At 60.3% G+C, this 17,500-nt stretch overlaps 1 non-coding gene across 1 annotated transcript; it reads right to left on the bottom strand.

Annotated features, from left to right (window-relative positions):
* Positions 1–5,747: 5,747 nt before the first annotated feature.
* LOC131866662 (5S ribosomal RNA) lies at positions 5,748–5,866 on the bottom strand. The gene has a single exon (XR_009365263.1). It is a non-coding gene; the product is annotated as a 5S ribosomal RNA (ribosomal RNA).
* Positions 5,867–17,500: the final 11,634 nt, after the last annotated feature.

The following is a 17,500-nucleotide window of genomic DNA, read 5'->3' as shown; positions in this document are numbered from 1 at the left end:
CCCGGCCCGGCCTACGTGCGTGCACCTGGACGGGGCGTCGTGTGCGTGCAGTGTCCCGTCTGCAACGCGGTGCCCACACACCACCTCGGGCGCAACGACCTGCGCTCACATGTGGGCCGAGTGCACCTTGGTGCATGTTCGGGGCGCCTCGGGTGCACGCTCGATCTTGCCCCGGTGCACCAAGGCGCTCGGTTTGCCCCGGGTGCGCACTTGGTGCAAGGTGGGCACCCAAAATAGGGATCAAGCACCAAAACACAAGTTTCGGGATGCAAAATGGGACCCAAGGACCACAAATGCGTTCCAAGACCCATGATGGGTCCACGAGAACAAAAATGTGTTCCGAGACTTAATAAACAAATATTGGGTTTTAGGAGAAGAAACATGCTCTGATGCCCAAAACGAGAATCGACCCCGAAAAGGCCACAGGCCAAAAGTGGGATGCGAGACAAAAAAAAATGGGACCCGAGGACCAAAATTGGGTTCCCAGGTCGAAGACAGGGCAACCGGACAAGAAACGACCTCTAAGGCTCGAAATGAGTCCCGACGACTAAAACTTGACAAGAAGCACCCATCAGGCACCCAACTCGACACCCATGGGATGCCGACCCACCCGGGCTTCCACCTAGCACACCTTGGCACCCACCCACCCTCGCACCCAACCTCGCACCCAACTTAGCACCTTTGAACCCACATTGGCACTCACCCTGACCCTGGCACCTTGGAACCCACATTGGCACTCACCTTGACCCTGGCACCCACCTTTGCACTCACCTTGGGACCCACCCTGGCTCCCACCTCGGCACCCACCCAGACACCCACCTTGGTTCCTTGGCACCCACCTTGGATCCTTGGCACCCACCCCGACACCCACCTTGGCACGCAACTTGGCTACTTGCCACCCACCTTGGCTCCTTGACGCCCACCCCGACAACCACCCCGTGACCTACCCTGGCTAGGGTTGGTGCACACCCACCCTGGTGCCCACCTTGGCACCCACCCCATGACCCACCTTGGCACGCACCTTAGTACCCACCCCGTTACCCACCCTAGGACCCACCCCGTGACCCACCTTGGCCAGGGTGGGTGCCTTGGTGCGCATAACTTGCCTGGGCTGCACACCAGGGCGGGCTCAAGATGGCACCCGCGTTCCGTTTTTTTCACTATCTTTCAAAACGGAAATTTTAAAATCTCGTTTTTTTTTTTTTTTTGCCTTTTCTGGAAATTAGTGAAGGCAGCGCATCAAAGGTGCGCAATGCTGGTGCGAACCCGGGAGCGCTCCGATGTGTGCTCCAAGGTGCGGCGTGCACGAAGTCCGAGCCCGGCTTGCCCCGGGTGCGCACCTCGCGTGCACCTTCGCCGGGGTGAGCACCTTGGCTGGGTTGCGCGCCCTGGTGCGCACCAAGGAGCGCTCTGAAGTGTGCTCCAAGGTGCGGCGTGCACGAAGTCGGAGCTCGGTTTGCCCCGGGTGTGCACCTCGGGTGCGCACCTCGCGTGCACCTTCGCTGCGGTGGGCACCTTGGCTGGGTTGCGCGCCTTGGTGGGCACCATGCAGTGCACGAAGTCGGAGCCCGGTTTGCCCCGGGCGCGCACCTCCGCCAGGGTGGGCACCTTGGTGCGCACAACTTGCCTGGGCTGCGCACCAGGAAGGGCTCAAGATGGCACCCGCGTTCCGTTTTTTTCACTATCTTTCAGAACGGAAATTTTAAAATATCGTTTTTTTTTGCCTTTTCTGGAAATTAGTGAAGGCAGCGCATCAAAGGTGCGCAACGCTGGTGCGAACCTGGGAGCGCTCCGATGTGTGCTCCAAGGTGCGGCGTGCACGAAGTCGGAGCCCGGTTTGCCCCGGGTGCGCCCTGGTGGGCACCATGGTGCGCACCAAGGAGCGCTCCGAAGTGTGCTCCAAGGTGCGGCCTGCACGAAGTCGGAGCCCGGTTTGCCCCGGGTGTGCACCGCGGGTGGGCACCTTGGTGCGCATGCCTTGCCTGGGCTGCGCACCAGGGCGGGCTCAAGATGGCACCCGCGTTCCGTTTTTTTCACTATCTTTCAAAACGGAAATTTTAAAATCTCATTTTTTTTTGCCTTTTCTGGAAATTAGTGAAGGCAGCGCATCAAAGGTGCGCACCTCGCTGCCCACCACGGTGCGCAACGCCGGTGGGCACCCGGGAGTGCTTCGAAGTGTGCTCCAAGGTGCTGCGTGCACGTTGTCGGAGCCCGGTTTGCCCCGGGTGCGCACCTCGCGTGCACCTTCGTCGGGGTGGGCACCTTGGCTGGGTTTGCCCCGGCTGCGCTCCGAAGCGGGGTTATTGGAGCGCCGCCTCTTTTTTTGTCGGAGCGTTTGGTGGGGTTTCTCGCATTGGCTCTTCCCAGGCCCGGTTGCCACCCTGGCGCGCACGAAGTCGGAAGTAGGGTTAATTGCCCGGGTGCGCACCTTTGCCAGGGTGGGCACCTTACCTGGGCTGTGCACCCGGGCGGGCTCAAGATGGCACCCGCGTTCCGTTTTTTTCACTATCTTTCAAAACGGAAATTTTAAAATCTCCTCTTTTTTTTGCCTTTTCTGGAAATTAGTGAAGGCAGCGCATCAAAGGTGCGCACCTCGCTGCCCACCTTGGTGTGCTCTGAGGTGCGCACCCGGGAGCGCTACGAAGTGTGCTCCAAGGTGCGGCGTGCACGTTGTCGGAGCCCGGTTTGCCCCGGGTGCGCACCTCGCCTGCACCTTGGCCGGGGTGGGCACCCTGGCTGGGTTTGCCCAGGGTGCGCTCCGAAGCGGGGTTACTGGAGCGCCCCCTCTTTTTTTGTCAGAGCGTTTGGTGGGGTTTCTCGCATTGGCTCTTCCCAGGCCCGGTTGTTGGGTGCGCTCCCACCCTGGCGCGCGCGAAGTTGGAAGTTGGGTTAATTGCCCGGGCGCGCACCTTCGCCAGGGTGGGCACCTTGGTGCGCACACCTTGGCTGGGCTGCGCACCAGGGCGGGCTCAAGATGGCACCAGCATTCCCTTTTTCTCACTATCTTTCAAAACGGAAATTTTAAAATCTCGTTTTCTTTTGCCTTTTATGGAAATTAGTGAAGGCATCGCATCAAAGGTGCGCACCTCGCTGCCCACCTTGGTGTGCTCCGAGGTGCCCACCACGGTGCGCTCCGAGGTGCCCACCACGGTGCGCAACGCCGGTGCGAACCCGGGAGCGCCCCGATGTGTGCTCCAAGGTGCGGCGTGCACGAAGCCGGACCCCGGTTTGCCCCGGGTGCGCACCTCGCGTGCACCTTGGTGCGCACACCTTGGCTGGGTTGCGCGGCCTGGTGGGCACCATGGTGCGCACCAAGGAGCGCTCCGAAGTGTGCTCCAAGGTGCGGCGTGCACGAAGTCCTAGCCCGGTTTGCCCCGGGTGCGCACCTTCGCCGCGGTGGGCACCATGGCGTGCACGAAGTCGGAGCCCGGTTTGCCCCGGGTGCGCACCTCGCGTGCACCTTCGCCGGGGTGGGCACCTCGGCTGGGTTGCGCGCCCTGGTGCGCACCAAGGAGCGCTCCGAAGTGTGCTCCAAGGTGCGGCGTGCACGAAGTCGGAGCCCGGTTTGCCCCGGGTGCGCACCTTCGCCGCGGTGGGCACCCTGGTGCGCACCATGGCGTGCACGAAGTCGGAGCCCGGTTTGCCCCGGGTGCGCACCTCGCGTGCACCTTCGGCGGGGTTGCGCGCCCTGGTGCGCACCAAGGAGCGCTCCGAAGTGTGCTCCAAGGTGCGGCGTGCACGAAGTCGGAGCCCGGTTTGCCCCGGGTGCGCACCTCGCGTGCACCTTCGGCGGGGTTGCGCGCCCTGGTGGGCACCATGGTGCGCACCAAGGAGCGCTCCGAAGTGTGCTCCAAGGTGCGGCGTGCACGAAGTCGGAGCCCGGTTTGCCCCGGGTGCGCACCTCGCGTGCACCTTCGCCGCGGTGGGCACCATGGCGTGCACGAAGTCGGAGCCCGGTTTGCCCCGGGTGCGCACCTCGCGTGCACCTTCGCCGGGGTGGGCACCTCGGCTGGGTTGCGCGCCCTGGTGCGCACCAAGGAGCGCTCCGAAGTGTGCTCCAAGGTGCGGCGTGCACGAAGTCGGAGCCCGGTTTGCCCCGGGTGCGCACCTCGCGTGCACCTTCGCCGCGGTGGGCACCATGGCGTGCACGAAGTCGGAGCCCGGTTTGCCTCGGGTGCGCACCCCGCGTGCACCTTCGCCGGGGTGGGCACCTCGGCTGGGTTGCGCGCCCTGGTGCGCACCAAGGAGCGCTCCGAAGTGTGCTCCAAGGTGCGGCGTGCACGAAGTCGGAGCCCGGTTTGCCCCGGGTGCGCACCTCGCGTGCACCTTCGCCGCGGTGGGCACCTTGGCTGGGTTGGGCACCATTGAGCGCTCCGAAGTGTGCTCCAAGGTGCGCACCATGGCCCTCCAAGGTGCGCAGCATGGCGTGCACGAAGTCGGAGCCCGGTTTGCCCCGGGTGCGCACCTCGCGTGCACCTTCGCCAGGGTGGGCACCTCGGTGCGCACACCTTCTCAATGTTTTCTTGCCTTTTCTGGAAATTGGTGAAGGCAGCGCATCAAAGGTGCGCACCTCGGTGTGCTCCGAGGTGCGAACCCGAGAGCGCTCCGAGGTGCCCACGAAGTCGAAAGTCGGGTTAATTGCATTGTTTTCCCCGGGTGCGCTCCGAGGTGCGCAACATCGGTGCGCACCAAGGAGGGCTCCGAAGTGTGCTCCAAGGTGCGCACGATTCGGAGCTCGGTTTGCCCGGGGTGCGCACACCTTGGCTGGGTTGCGCACCCTTTGTGCGCTCCAAGGTGCGCACGAAGTCGGAGCTCGGTTTGCCCCGGGTGCGCACCTTCGCCAGGGTGCGCACCTTGATGCGCACGCCTTGGCTGGGCTGCGCACCTTGGTGGGCGCCATGGTGCGCACCTTTCGTGCGCTCCAAGGTGCGCACGAAGTCGGAGCTCGGTTTGCCCCGGGTGCGCACCTTGGTGGGCGCCATGGTGCACTCCGAGGTGCCCAAGATTGGTGCGCAACAAGGAGCGCTCCGAAGTGCGCTCCAAGGTGCGCAGGTGCGCGCGAAGTCGAAAGTTGGGTTAATTGTCCGGTTTGCCTCGGGTGCGCACCTTGCGTGCACCTTCGCCAGGGTGGGCGCCTTGGTGCGCACACCTTGGCTGGGCTGCGCACCCGGGCGCGCACACCTTGGCACCCGCGTTTCCTTCATTTTAAATTTTTTTTTTTTACAATCTCTCAAGTGGGAAATTCTATAATCTCAACTTTTTTTGCCTTTTCAGGAAACTTTTGAATGGAGCGCATCATTGGTGCGCTCCGAAGTGTGCTCCAAGGTGCGCACCTCTGGTGTGCTCCAAAGCTCTCTCCAGCTGCGTGCACCTGCCCCGGCCGCGCACCCGGCCCCGCCCAGCTTCGCTCACCTGTCCCGGGCGTCTGGTGCGGAACCTTAGAGTAAGAAACATCACCGTGCACCTTGGCCAACGTGCGCGACTCGACCGAGCGCGCACTGGCCGAGGTGCACACCGATTTCACCTGGGTGCGCGCGCAGCACCTCGGGCGCACCGGGGTGCGCGCACAACGCCCGGGTTGCACCGTGGCCTGTGTGCTCGGGGCGCCTCGGGTGCGCGCTCGGTGTCGCCCCCGCGCGCGCGGTAGTGCGGGCAGCGCACCCCGGCCCGGCCCGGCCCCGACGAGAACGCAAACGGGCAAAAGGTTTATTCAAATAGCATTGCGACGCCCGGCGAAAAACTAAGAAAGGGTGCAACACCGGGACTTCCCGGGAGGTCACCCATCCCAGTACTACTCCGGCCCAAGCGCGCTTAACTGCGGAGTTCTGATGGGATCCGGTGCACTAACGCTGGTATGATCGCACCCGTTATGAGCTTGTCGCAGTGTGTACTTAGCAAACCGCGACCCACGTGCGAATCCACCCCGGCCACCCACCCCCGTCGAGGTGCACACCCTCCCTCGCGAAGTGCGCCCCGTTCGCCAAGTGTGAGCCCTGCCCGGGTGCGCGCACCTTGCTAGGGCGTCGGGTGTGCACCCGGCCCGGCCTACGTGCGTGCACCTGGACGGGGCGTCGTGTGCGTGCAGTGTCCCGTCTGCAACGCGGTGCCCACACACCACCTCGGGCGCAACGACCTGCGCTCACATGTGGGCCGAGTGCACCTTGGTGCATGTTCGGGGCGCCTCGGGTGCACGCTCGATCTTGCCCCGGTGCACCAAGGCGCTCGGTTTGCCCCGGGTGCGCACTTGGTGCAAGGTGGGCACCCAAAATAGGGATCAAGCACCAAAACACAAGTTTCGGGATGCAAAATGGGACCCAAGGACCACAAATGCGTTCCAAGACCCATGATGGGTCCACGAGAACAAAAATGTGTTCCGAGACTTAATAAACAAATATTGGGTTTTAGGAGAAGAAACATGCTCTGATGCCCAAAACGAGAATCGACCCCGAAAAGGCCACAGGCCAAAAGTGGGATGCGAGACAAAAAAAAATGGGACCCGAGGACCAAAATTGGGTTCCCAGGTCGAAGACAGGGCAACCGGACAAGAAACGACCTCTAAGGCTCGAAATGAGTCCCGACGACTAAAACTTGACAAGAAGCACCCATCAGGCACCCAACTCGACACCCATGGGATGCCGACCCACCCGGGCTTCCACCTAGCACACCTTGGCACCCACCCACCCTCGCACCCAACCTCGCACCCAACTTAGCACCTTTGAACCCACATTGGCACTCACCCTGACCCTGGCACCTTGGAACCCACATTGGCACTCACCTTGACCCTGGCACCCACCTTTGCACTCACCTTGGGACCCACCCTGGCTCCCACCTCGGCACCCACCCAGACACCCACCTTGGTTCCTTGGCACCCACCTTGGATCCTTGGCACCCACCCCGACACCCACCTTGGCACGCAACTTGGCTACTTGCCACCCACCTTGGCTCCTTGACGCCCACCCCGACAACCACCCCGTGACCTACCCTGGCTAGGGTTGGTGCACACCCACCCTGGTGCCCACCTTGGCACCCACCCCATGACCCACCTTGGCACGCACCTTAGTACCCACCCTGTTACCCACCCTAGGACCCACCCCGTGACCCACCTTGGCCAGGGTGGGTGCACCCACCCTGGTGCCCACCTTGGCACCCACCCATCCTAGCACCCAGCCTGTGACCGGGCTTGGAACCCAACCTTGCACCCGTCTTGGCCAGTGTGGGTGCGCACCCATCCTGGCACCCACGTTGTGACACACCCTTTAACCCACGCACCCTAGCAGCCACGTTGGCACCCACCTTGGAACACAACCTAGCAACTTGGCACCCACCCCGTGACCCACCTTGGCATCCACCATAGCAGTCGCCCACTTGGCACCCACCTTGGAACCCAAGTTGGCACCCACCTCGGCACCCACCTTGACACTTGTGGACCCACCTTGCCACTCACCCTAGCATCGACCCATCCTAGCACCCACCCTGGCACCTTTGCACCCTAGCACTCACCCATCCTAGCACCTAACCTGTGACCCACCTTGACACTCACCCTCGCACCCACCTTGGAACCCAACCTAGCACCCACCCACCCTGACACCAACCCTAGCACCTACCCACCCTTGCACCCACCCTGTGACCCATCTTGGCACCCACCCATCCTACCACTCAACCTATCACCCACCTTCTCACCCACCTTGGCATCCACCTTAGCACCCACCCACACTGGCACCTTGGCACCCACCTCGGGCAAGGTGGGTGCACACCCACCCTGACACCCAATTTAGAACCAACCGAGCATGTTACCCACCTTGGCACCCACATTGCAGCCCACCCTAGTACCCACCCTATGACCCACATTGGCATCCACACCCTAGCACCCAGGCACCTCGACACCCGCCTTGACACGCACCCTAGCACTAAACCTGTGACCCACCTTGGAACTCACCCTAGAACCCACCCACCCTGTGAACCACCTTGGCATCCACCTTAGCACCCACCCACCTTGGCACCCACTCTAGCACTCACCCATCCTAACACCCAACTTGTTACCCACCTTGGCACCCGCCCTCGCGTCCACCTTGAAACCCACCCTAGCACCCACCCACGCAGGAGCCCACCTTGGCACCCAACCTAACACCCACGCATCCTGGCACCCAACTTGTGACCCACCTTGGAACCCACCCTAGTACCCACCTTTGAACCCACTATATCACCAACCCACCTTGGCACCCACCCTATGACCCTCTTTGGAATCCACCCTAGCACGCACCCACCCTGGCACCCACCATGGAGCGCACCCTAGCACCCACCCACCTCGGCACGCACCTCAACACCCACCTTGGTGTGCGCACTGCGCCAACCTCTCAAAGACCCTATGTGGTGCGCTCCAAAGTGTACACCTTTGGTGCGCTCCAAGGTGCGCACCTTTGGTGCACACCGAGGTGCACACCAAAGTGTGCACCGAGGTGAGCACCAAAGTGCACTCCAAGGTGCACACCAAGGCGTGCACCTTTGGTGCGGTCAATGCAAACGAATTCGGAAGTTGGGGTCGATGTCCTAATCGCTGCTGCAGACTACACGTATGAGAATCGGACAAATAGCTTTATATAGGGGAGGTGTTGCGTTTGATGGGTCGACTCCCCTGGTTGTGTGCACTGCACCAACTTCAAAGACCCTGTCTTGTTTAAGAAGTCAAAAGTTGGGGTGGATGTCCTAATCATTGCTGCAGTCTACGCATGTATGAGAATCAGACAAATAGCTTATATAGGGGAGGTGTTGCATTCGGTGGGTTGACTCCCCTGGTTGTGCGCACTGCGCCAACCTCAAAGACCCCGCATAGCAGAAGAAGTCGGAAGTCGGATTTTGGTGAGCACCAAGGCGTGCACCTTTGGTGCGGTCAACGCAGACGAATTCAGAAGTTGGGGTGGATGTCCTAATCGTTGTTGCAGGCTACACATGTATGAGAATCAGACAAATAGCTTATATAGGGGAGGTGTTGGGTTTGATGGGTCAACTCCCTTGGTTGTGCGCATTACGCCAACCTCAAAGACCTTGTTTTCGTTAAGAAGTCAAAAGTTGGGGTCAATGTCCTAATGGCTCCTGTAGGCTACACATGTATGAGAATCGGACAAATAGCTTATATAGGGGAGGTGTTGGGTTTGATGGGTCGACTCCCCTGGTTGTGCGCATTACGTCAACCTCAAAGACCTTGTTTTCGTTAAGAAGTCAAAAGTTGGGGTCGATGTCCTAATTGCTCCTGTAGACTACACATGTATGAGAATCAGACAAATAGCTTATATAGGGGAGGTGTTGGGTTTGATGGGTTGACTCCCCTAGTTGTTCGCATTACACCAACCTCAAAGACCTTGTTTTCGTTTAGAAGCCGAAAGTTGGGGTCGATGTCCTAATTGCTCCTGCAGGCTACGCATGTATGAGAATCAGACAAATAGCTTATATAGGGGAGGTGTTGGGTTTGATGGGTCGACTCCCCTGGTTGTGCGCATTGCGCCAACCTCAAAGACCCTGCATTGCGGATGAAGTCGAAAGTCAGAGTTTGGTGTGCTACAAGGTGTGGTCGAAGGTGCTCACCTAGGTGTGCACCTTTGGAGCGCAGGAAAAGTGCCCTCCAAAAGTGCGCACCTTTGGAGTGCACAAAAGTGCCCTCCAAAAGTGCGCACCTTTGGAGCGCACAAAAGTGCCCTCCAAAAAGTGCCCTCCAAAAGTGCGCACCTTTGGAGCGCACAAAAGTGCCCTCCAAAAAGTGCCCTCCAAAAGTGCGCACCTTTGGAGTGCAGAAAAGTGCCCTCCAAAAAGTGCCCTCCAAAAGTGTGCACCTTTGGAGTGCACAAAAGTGCCCTCCAAAAGTGCGCACCTTTGGAGCGCAGAAAAGTGCCCTCCAAAAAGTGCCCTCCAAAAGTGCGCACCTTTGGAGCGCAGAAAAGTGCCCTCCAAAAAGTGCCCTCCAAAAGTGCGCACCTTTGGAGCGCAGAAAAGTGCCCTCCAAAAAGTGCCCTCCAAAAGTGCGCACCTTTGGAGCGCAGAAAAGTGCCCTCCAAAAAGTGCCCTCCAAAAGTGCGCACCTTTGGAGCGCACAAAAGTGCCCTCCAAAAAGTGCCCTCCAAAAGTGCGCACCTTTGGAGCGCACAAAAGTGCCCTCCAAAAGTGCGCACCTTTGGAGCGCACAAAAGTGCCCTCCAAAAGTGCGCACTTTTGGTGCGCACCAAGGCGCTGGTTCGGTCGTTGCAGGCGAGTTCGGAAGTTGGGGTCGATGTCCTGAGCGGAGGTGCAAACTACACAGGTGTCGGAATCGGACAAATAGCTTATATAGGGGAGGTGTATGCTTCGATGGGTCGACTCCCCAGGTTGAGCGCACCGCGCCAACCTCAAAGACCCTACGGTATGGATGAAGTCGGAAGTTGGGTCCGATGACCGATTCGATTAGTAGGTATGCTCATGAGGTCGGAATTTGGGTCCGATGACCTGCCATGTGCAGGAAGGCGAATGTTGGCACTGTGCGTTGCAAGGTGCACACCAAGGTGCTGGTGCGGTCTTTTTAGTCGAGTTCGGAAGTTGGGGTCGATGTCCTGATCGGAGGTGCAAGCTACACAGGTGTGGGAATCGGACAAATAGCTTATATAGGGGAGGTGTATGCTTCGTTGGGTCGACTCCCCGGGTTGAGCGCACCGCGCCAACCTCAAAGACCCTACGGTATGGATGAAGTCGGAAGTTGGGTCCGATGACCGATTCGATATGTAGGCATACTCGCGAGGTCGGAATTTGGGTCCGATGACCTGCCATGTGCAGGAAGGCGAATGTTGGCACTGTGCGTTGCAAGGTGCGCACCAAGGCGCTGGTTCGGTCGTTGCAGGCGAGTTCGGAAGTTGGGGTCGATGTCCTGATCGGAGGTGCAAACTACACAGGTGTGGGAATCGGACAAATAGCTTATATAGGGGAGGTGTATGCTTCGTTGGGTCGACTCCCCGGGTTGAGCGCACCGCGCCAACCTCAAAGACCCTACGGTATGGATGAAGTCGGAAGTTGTGTCCGATGACCGATTCGATATGTAGGCATACTCGCGAGGTCGGAATTTGGGTCCGATGACCTGCCATGTGCAGGAAGGCGAATGTTGGGACTGTGCGTCGCAAGGTGCGCACCAAGGCGCTGGTGCCGTCGTTGCAGTCGAGTTCGGAAGTTGGGGTCGATGTCCTGGTCAGAGGTGCAAACTACACAGGTGTGGGAATCGGACAAATAGCTTATATAGGGGAGGTGTATGCTTCGATGGGTCGACTCCCCGGGTTGAGCGCACCGCGCCAACCTCAAAGACCCTACAGTATGGATGAAGTCGGAAGTTGGGTCCGATGACCGATTCGATACGTAGGCATATTGGCGAGGTCTGAATTTGTGTCCGATGACCTGCCATGCGCAGGAAGGCGGAATTTGGGTCCGATGACCGAGTTGATGGCGTGCCATGCGCAGAAAGGCGGAATTTGGGTCCGATGACCGAGTTGATGTTGATGGCCCGCCATGCACAGGAAGGCGGAATTTGGGTCCGATGACCGATTTGAAGGCGTGCCATGCGCAGAAAGGCGGAGTTTGGGTCCGATGACCGAGTTGATATTGATGGCCCGCCATGCGCAGGAAGGCGGAATTTGGGTCCGATGACCTGACATACGCATGGAGTCCGACTCGGGGGCCGATGTTCGATTCGATGACTTGCATTGTGGGTAAAGTCGGAAGTTGTGGTCTTTGACCCGATTCGATGACCAGACTTCGGCTGCTTGAGAATCGGACAAATAACTTATATAGGGGAGGTAGTGTTCTCGAGCATCCTCCCCCCGTGCCCGTTTATGTCGATTGATGCTGGTGCTCGACTGGTTGGAGCGCTCGGATGCAAAAATCTTGCACCAGGATTTATCGATTGTGATGGACACGGCAAGTCTCCTGATTGCTATGCAGGAGCTCATCGTGAATCTCTATGCGGCCTTGGTATGGACTCGACCTGCGGAATGGTTCGGCAATGGTAGTCGCTCCAACACGTCCTTGCAATGGCCACAGAGGTGATTCGACTAGAGCTCCAGTCTAGCTTTTGGGTTGCTTGGCGGACTGGTATAGCCGCGATCGAGTTCCGGCCATGAACGTTTTAGATAGCTCTTGGGCTTTCTGGGACGGAAGTCGGAAGTTTGGGCTGTTGTCCGATTTGATGACCATTCTTCGGATGTGTGAGAATCGGACAAATAACTTATATAGGGGACTGTGTTGTCTCACGCAGCCCCCTCCGTGCCCCTCTATCTCGACCGATGTTGGTGCTTGAAAGGGTTGGGATCGCTCGGATTTATAAACGTGCACCACCATTTGTCGAGTGTGAGGGACGCGGCAGGTCTCCTAAATGCTATACGGGCGCTCTCTGAGAATCTCTATCCGGCCTCGACACAGACTAGTCTTGCTGAATGGTTTGGCACTGGTAGTCGATCCAACACGTCGTTGTTGTGGCCGCCTAGGCGATTCGATTCGAGCCCCCGTCTAGCTTTTGGGTTGCTTGGCGGATTTTGCCCTATCCGCAAGTGAGCTCGGTCCCTAAACGTTCGAGAAACCCGATTGCTATGCGCCGACTCTCTTTCTTGCGAGCCTCCATCTAGCTTTTGGGTCTCTACGGAACGGAAGTCGGAATCTGGGACCGTTGTTTGATTCGACGAGGCAGACTACGGTTGTGCGAGAATCGGACAAATAACTTATATAGGGGAGGTGTTGACTGGAGCATTCTCCCCCGTGCCCCTCTAACTCGACCAATGCTGGCGCTCGAACGGTGGTAGCGCTCGGATTTTCGTTGAGCGCCAGCATTGGTCGATTTAGAGGGGCATGCGAGATTCCCGAATGCTATGCGAGGGCTCTAACGGAAATGTCTATTGGTTTCGGTATGGATGCAATTGCGAGTGGTTCGGCAAAGGTAGTCGTTCCGATGCGTCCATGTCGTGGCCAAATCGATAATTCGATTTGAGCCCTCGTATAGCATTTGGGTCTCTCGATGTGATTCCGCATTCCAGTCCCTTTGGGCACTGCTTGAGCCGCATCCCAGGGGGTTCCCTTCCCAATAATCTGCCTCGCAACCCGATTGCTATGCGGTGAGGCTCCTCGGCCGCCTCGGAACTATCTGTGTATCAGACGCATCGCGGGATAAGGGGTTGGCAACGGTAGTCGCCCCAAGCGCGTCCGATGCTTGGACCATTCCGAGGCGGCCCTGAAGCCTCTTCCGTCTAGCCGTTGGGTCCTTCTCGCCGCATCCCTTGCCTCGCACCCCGATTGCTATGCGGTGAGGCTCCTCGGCCGCCTTGGAACTATCTGTGTATCAGACGCATCGCGGGATAAGGGGTTGTCACTGGTAGTCGCCCCAAGCGCGTCCGATGCTTGGACCATTCCGAGGCGGCCCTGAAGCCTCTTCCGTCTAGCCGTTGGGTCCTTCTCGCCGCATCCCTCGACTCGCACCCCGATTGCTATGCGGTGAGGCTCCTCGGCCGCCTTGGAACTATCTGTGTATCGGACGCGTCGCGGGATAAGGGGTTGTCACTGGTAGTCGCCCCAAGCGCGTCCGATGCTTGGACCATTCCGAGGCGGCCCTGAAGCCTCTTCCGTCTAGCCGTTGGGTCCTTCTCGCCGCATCCCTCGCCTCGCACCCCGATTGCTATGCGGTGAGGCTCCTCGGCCGCCTTGGAACTATCTGTGTATCGGACGCGTCGCGGGATAAGGGGTTGTCACTGGTAGTCGCCCCAAGCGCGTGCGATGCATGGACCATTCCCAGGCGGCCCTGAAGCCTCTTCCGTCTAGCCGTTGGGTCCTTCTCGCCGCGTCCCTCGCCTCGCACCCCGATTGCTATGCGGTGAGGCTCCTCGGCCGCCTTGGAACTATCTGTGTATCGGACGCGTCGCGGGATAAGGGGTTGTCACTGGTAGTCGCCCCAAGCGCGTCCGATGCTTGGACCATTCCGAGGCGGCCCTGAAGCCTCTTCCGTCTAGCCGTTGGGTCCTTCTCGCCGCATCCCTCGCCTCGCACCCCGATTGCTATGCGGTGAGGCTCCTCGGCCGCCTTGGAACTATCTGTGTATCGGACGCGTCGCGGGATAAGGGGTTGTCACTGGTAGTCGCCCCAAGCGCGTCCGATGCTTGGACCATTCCGAGGCGGCCCTGAAGCCTCTTCCGTCTAGCCGTTGGGTCCTTCTCGCCGCATCCCTCGCCTCGCACCCCGATTGCTATGCGGTGAGGCTCCTCGGCCGCCTTGGAACTATCTGTGTATCGGACGCGTCGCGGGATAAGGGGTTGTCACTGGTAGTCGCCCCAAGCGCGTCTGATGCTTGGACCATTCCGAGGCGGCCCTGAAGCCTCTTCCGTCTAGCCGTTGGGTCCTTCTCGCCGCATCCCTCCGTCTAGCCGTTGGGTCCTTCTCGCCGCATCCCTCGCCTCGCACCCCGATTGCTATGCGGTGAGGCTCCTCGGCCGCCTTGGAACTATCTGTGTATCGGACGCATCGCGGGATAAGGGGTTGTCACTGGTAGTCGCCCCAAGCGCGTCCGATGCTTGGACCATTCCGAGGCGGCCCTGAAGCCTCTTCCGTCTAGCCGTTGGGTCCTTCTCGCCGCATCCCTCGCCTCGCACCCCGATTGCTATGCGGTGAGGCTCCTCGGCCGCCTTGGAACTATCTGTGTATCGGACGCGTCGCGGGATAAGGGGTTGTCACTGGTAGTCGCCCCAAGCGCGTCCGATGCTTGGACCATTCCGAGGCGGCCTTGAAGCCTCTTCCGTCTAGCCGTTGGGTCCTTCTCGCCGCATCCCTCGCCTCGCACCCCGATTGCTATGCGGTGAGGCTCCTCGGCCGCCTTGGAACTATCTGTGTATCGGACGCGTCGCGGGATAAGGGGTTGTCACTGGTAGTCGCCCCAAGCGCGTCTGATGCTTGGACCATTCCGAGGCGGACCTGAAGCCTCTTCCGTCTAGCCGTTGGGTCCTTCTCGCCGCATCCCTCGCCTCGCACCCCGATTGCTATGCGGTGAGGCTACTCGGCCGCCTTGGAACTATCTGTGTATCGGACGCGTCGCGGGATAAGGGGTTGTCACTGGTAGTCGCCCCAAGCGCGTCCGATGCTTGGACCATTCCGAGGCGGCCCTGAAGCCTCTTCCGTCTAGCCGTTGGGTCCTTCTGGCCGCATCCCTCGCCTCGCACCCCGATTGCTATGCGGTGAGGCTCCTCGGCCGCCTTGGAACTATCTGTGTATCGGACGCGTCGCGGGATAAGGGGTTGTCACTGGTAGTCGCCCCAAGCGCGTCCGATGCTTGGACCATTCCGAGGCGGCCCTGAAGCCTCTTCCGTCTAGCCGTTGGGTCCTTCTCGCCGCATCCCTCGCCTCGCACCCCGATTGCTATGCGGTGAGGCTCCTCGGCCGCCTTGGAACTATCTGTGTATCGGACGCATCGCGGGATAAGGGGTTGTCACTGGTAGTCGCCCCAAGCGCGTCCGATGCTTGGACCATTCCGAGGCGGCCCTGAAGCCTCTTCCGTCTAGCCGTTGGGTCCTTCTCGCCGCATCCCTCGCCTCGCACCCCGATTGCTATGCGGTGAGGCTCCTCGGCCGCCTTGGAACTATCTGTGTATCGGACGCGTCGCGGGATAAGGGGTTGTCACTGGTAGTCGCCCCAAGCGCGTCCGATGCTTGGACCATTCCGAGGCGGACCTGAAGCCTCTTCCGTCTAGCCGTTGGGTCCTTCTCGCCGCATCCCTCGCCTCGCACCCCGATTGCTATGCGGTGAGGCTCCTCGGCCGCCTTGGAACTATCTGTGTATCGGACGCGTCGCGGGATAAGGGGTTGTCACTGGTAGTCGCCCCAAGCGCGTCCGATGCTTGGACCATTCCGAGGCGGCCCTGAAGCCTCTTCCGTCTAGCCGTTGGGTCCTTCTCGCCGCATCCCTCGCCTCGCACCCCGATTGCTATGCGGTGAGGCTCCTCGGCCGCCTTGGAACTATCTGTGTATCGGACGCGTCGCGGGATAAGGGGTTGTCACTGGTAGTCGCCCCAAGCGCGTCCGATGCTTGGACCATTCCGAGGCGGACCTGAAGCCTCTTCCCTCTAGCCGTTGGGGCTTTCTCGCCGCATCCCTCGCCTCGCACCCCGATTGCTATTCGGTGAGGCTCCTCGGCCGACTTGGAACTATCTGTGTATCGGACGCATCGCGGGATAAGGGGTTGGCAGTGGTAGTCGCCCCAAGCGCGTCCGATGCTTGGACCATTCCGAGGCGGCCCTGCAGCCTCTTCCGTCTAGCCGTTGGGGCCATCTCGCTGCATCCCCCACCTCGCACCACGATTGCTATGCGGTGAGGCTCCTTGGCCGCCTCGGAACTATCTGTGTATCGGACGCATCGCGGGATAAGGGGTTGTCACTGGTAGTCGCCCCAAGCGCGTCCGATGCTTGGACTATTCCGAGGCGGCCCTGCAGCCTCTTCCGTCTAGCCGTTGGGGCCATCTCGCCGCATCCCCCAGCTCCTCGGCCGCCTCGGAACTATCTGTGTATCGGACGCATCGCGGGATAAGGGGTTGGCAGTGGTAGTCGCCCCAAGCGCGTTCGATGCTTGGACTATTCCGAGGCGGCCCCGCAGCCTCTTCCGTCTACCCTTTGGGGCCATCTCGCCGCATCCCTCGCCTCGCACCCCGATTGCTATGCGGTGAGGCTCCTCGGCCGCCTGGGAACTATCTTCGTATCGGATGCATCGCGGGATAAGGGGTTGTCACTGGTAGTCGCCCCAAGCGCGTCCGATGCTTGGACTATTCCGAGGCGGCCCTGTGGCCTCTTCCGTCTAGCCGTTGGGGCCATCTCGCCGCATCCCTCACCTCGCACCCCCATTGCTATGCGGTGAGGCTCCTCGGCCGCCTTGGAACTGTCTTCGTATCGGAAGCATCGCGGGATAAGGGGTTGTCACTGGTAGTCGCCCCAAGCGCGTCCGATGCTTGGACTATTCCGAGGCGGCCCTGCAGCCTCTTCCGTCTAGCCGTTGGGGCCATCTCGCCGCATCCCCCACCTCGCACCCGGATTGCTATGCGGTGAGGCTCCTCGGCCGCCTTGGAACTATCTTCGTATCGGACGCATCGCGGGATAAGGGGTTGTCACTGGTAGTCGCCCCAAGCGCGTCCGATGCTTGGACTATTCCGACGCGGCCCTGTGGCCTCTTCCGTCTAGCCGTTGGGGCCATCTCGCCGCATCCCCCACCTCGCACCCCGATTGCTATGCGGTGAGGCTCCTCGGCCGCCTTGGAACCATCTTCGTATCGGACGCATCGCGGGATGAGGGGTTGTCACTGGTAGTCGCCCCAAGCGCGTCCGATGCTTGGACCATTCCGAGGCGGCCCTGAAGCCTCTTCCGTCTAGCCGTTGGGGCCTTCCCGCCCCATCCCTCGCCTCGCACCCCCGATTGCTATGCGGTGAGGCTCCTCGGCCGCCTTGGAACCATCTGTGTATCGGACGCATCGCGGGATAAGGG

Source organism: Cryptomeria japonica, unplaced genomic scaffold (genome assembly GCF_030272615.1).
Source record: "Cryptomeria japonica unplaced genomic scaffold, Sugi_1.0 HiC_scaffold_152, whole genome shotgun sequence".
Lineage (NCBI taxonomy): Eukaryota > Viridiplantae > Streptophyta > Pinopsida > Cupressales > Cupressaceae > Cryptomeria > Cryptomeria japonica.
Note: the sequence above shows the minus strand (reverse complement) of the source record. Positions and strands in the feature narration are given on the sequence as shown.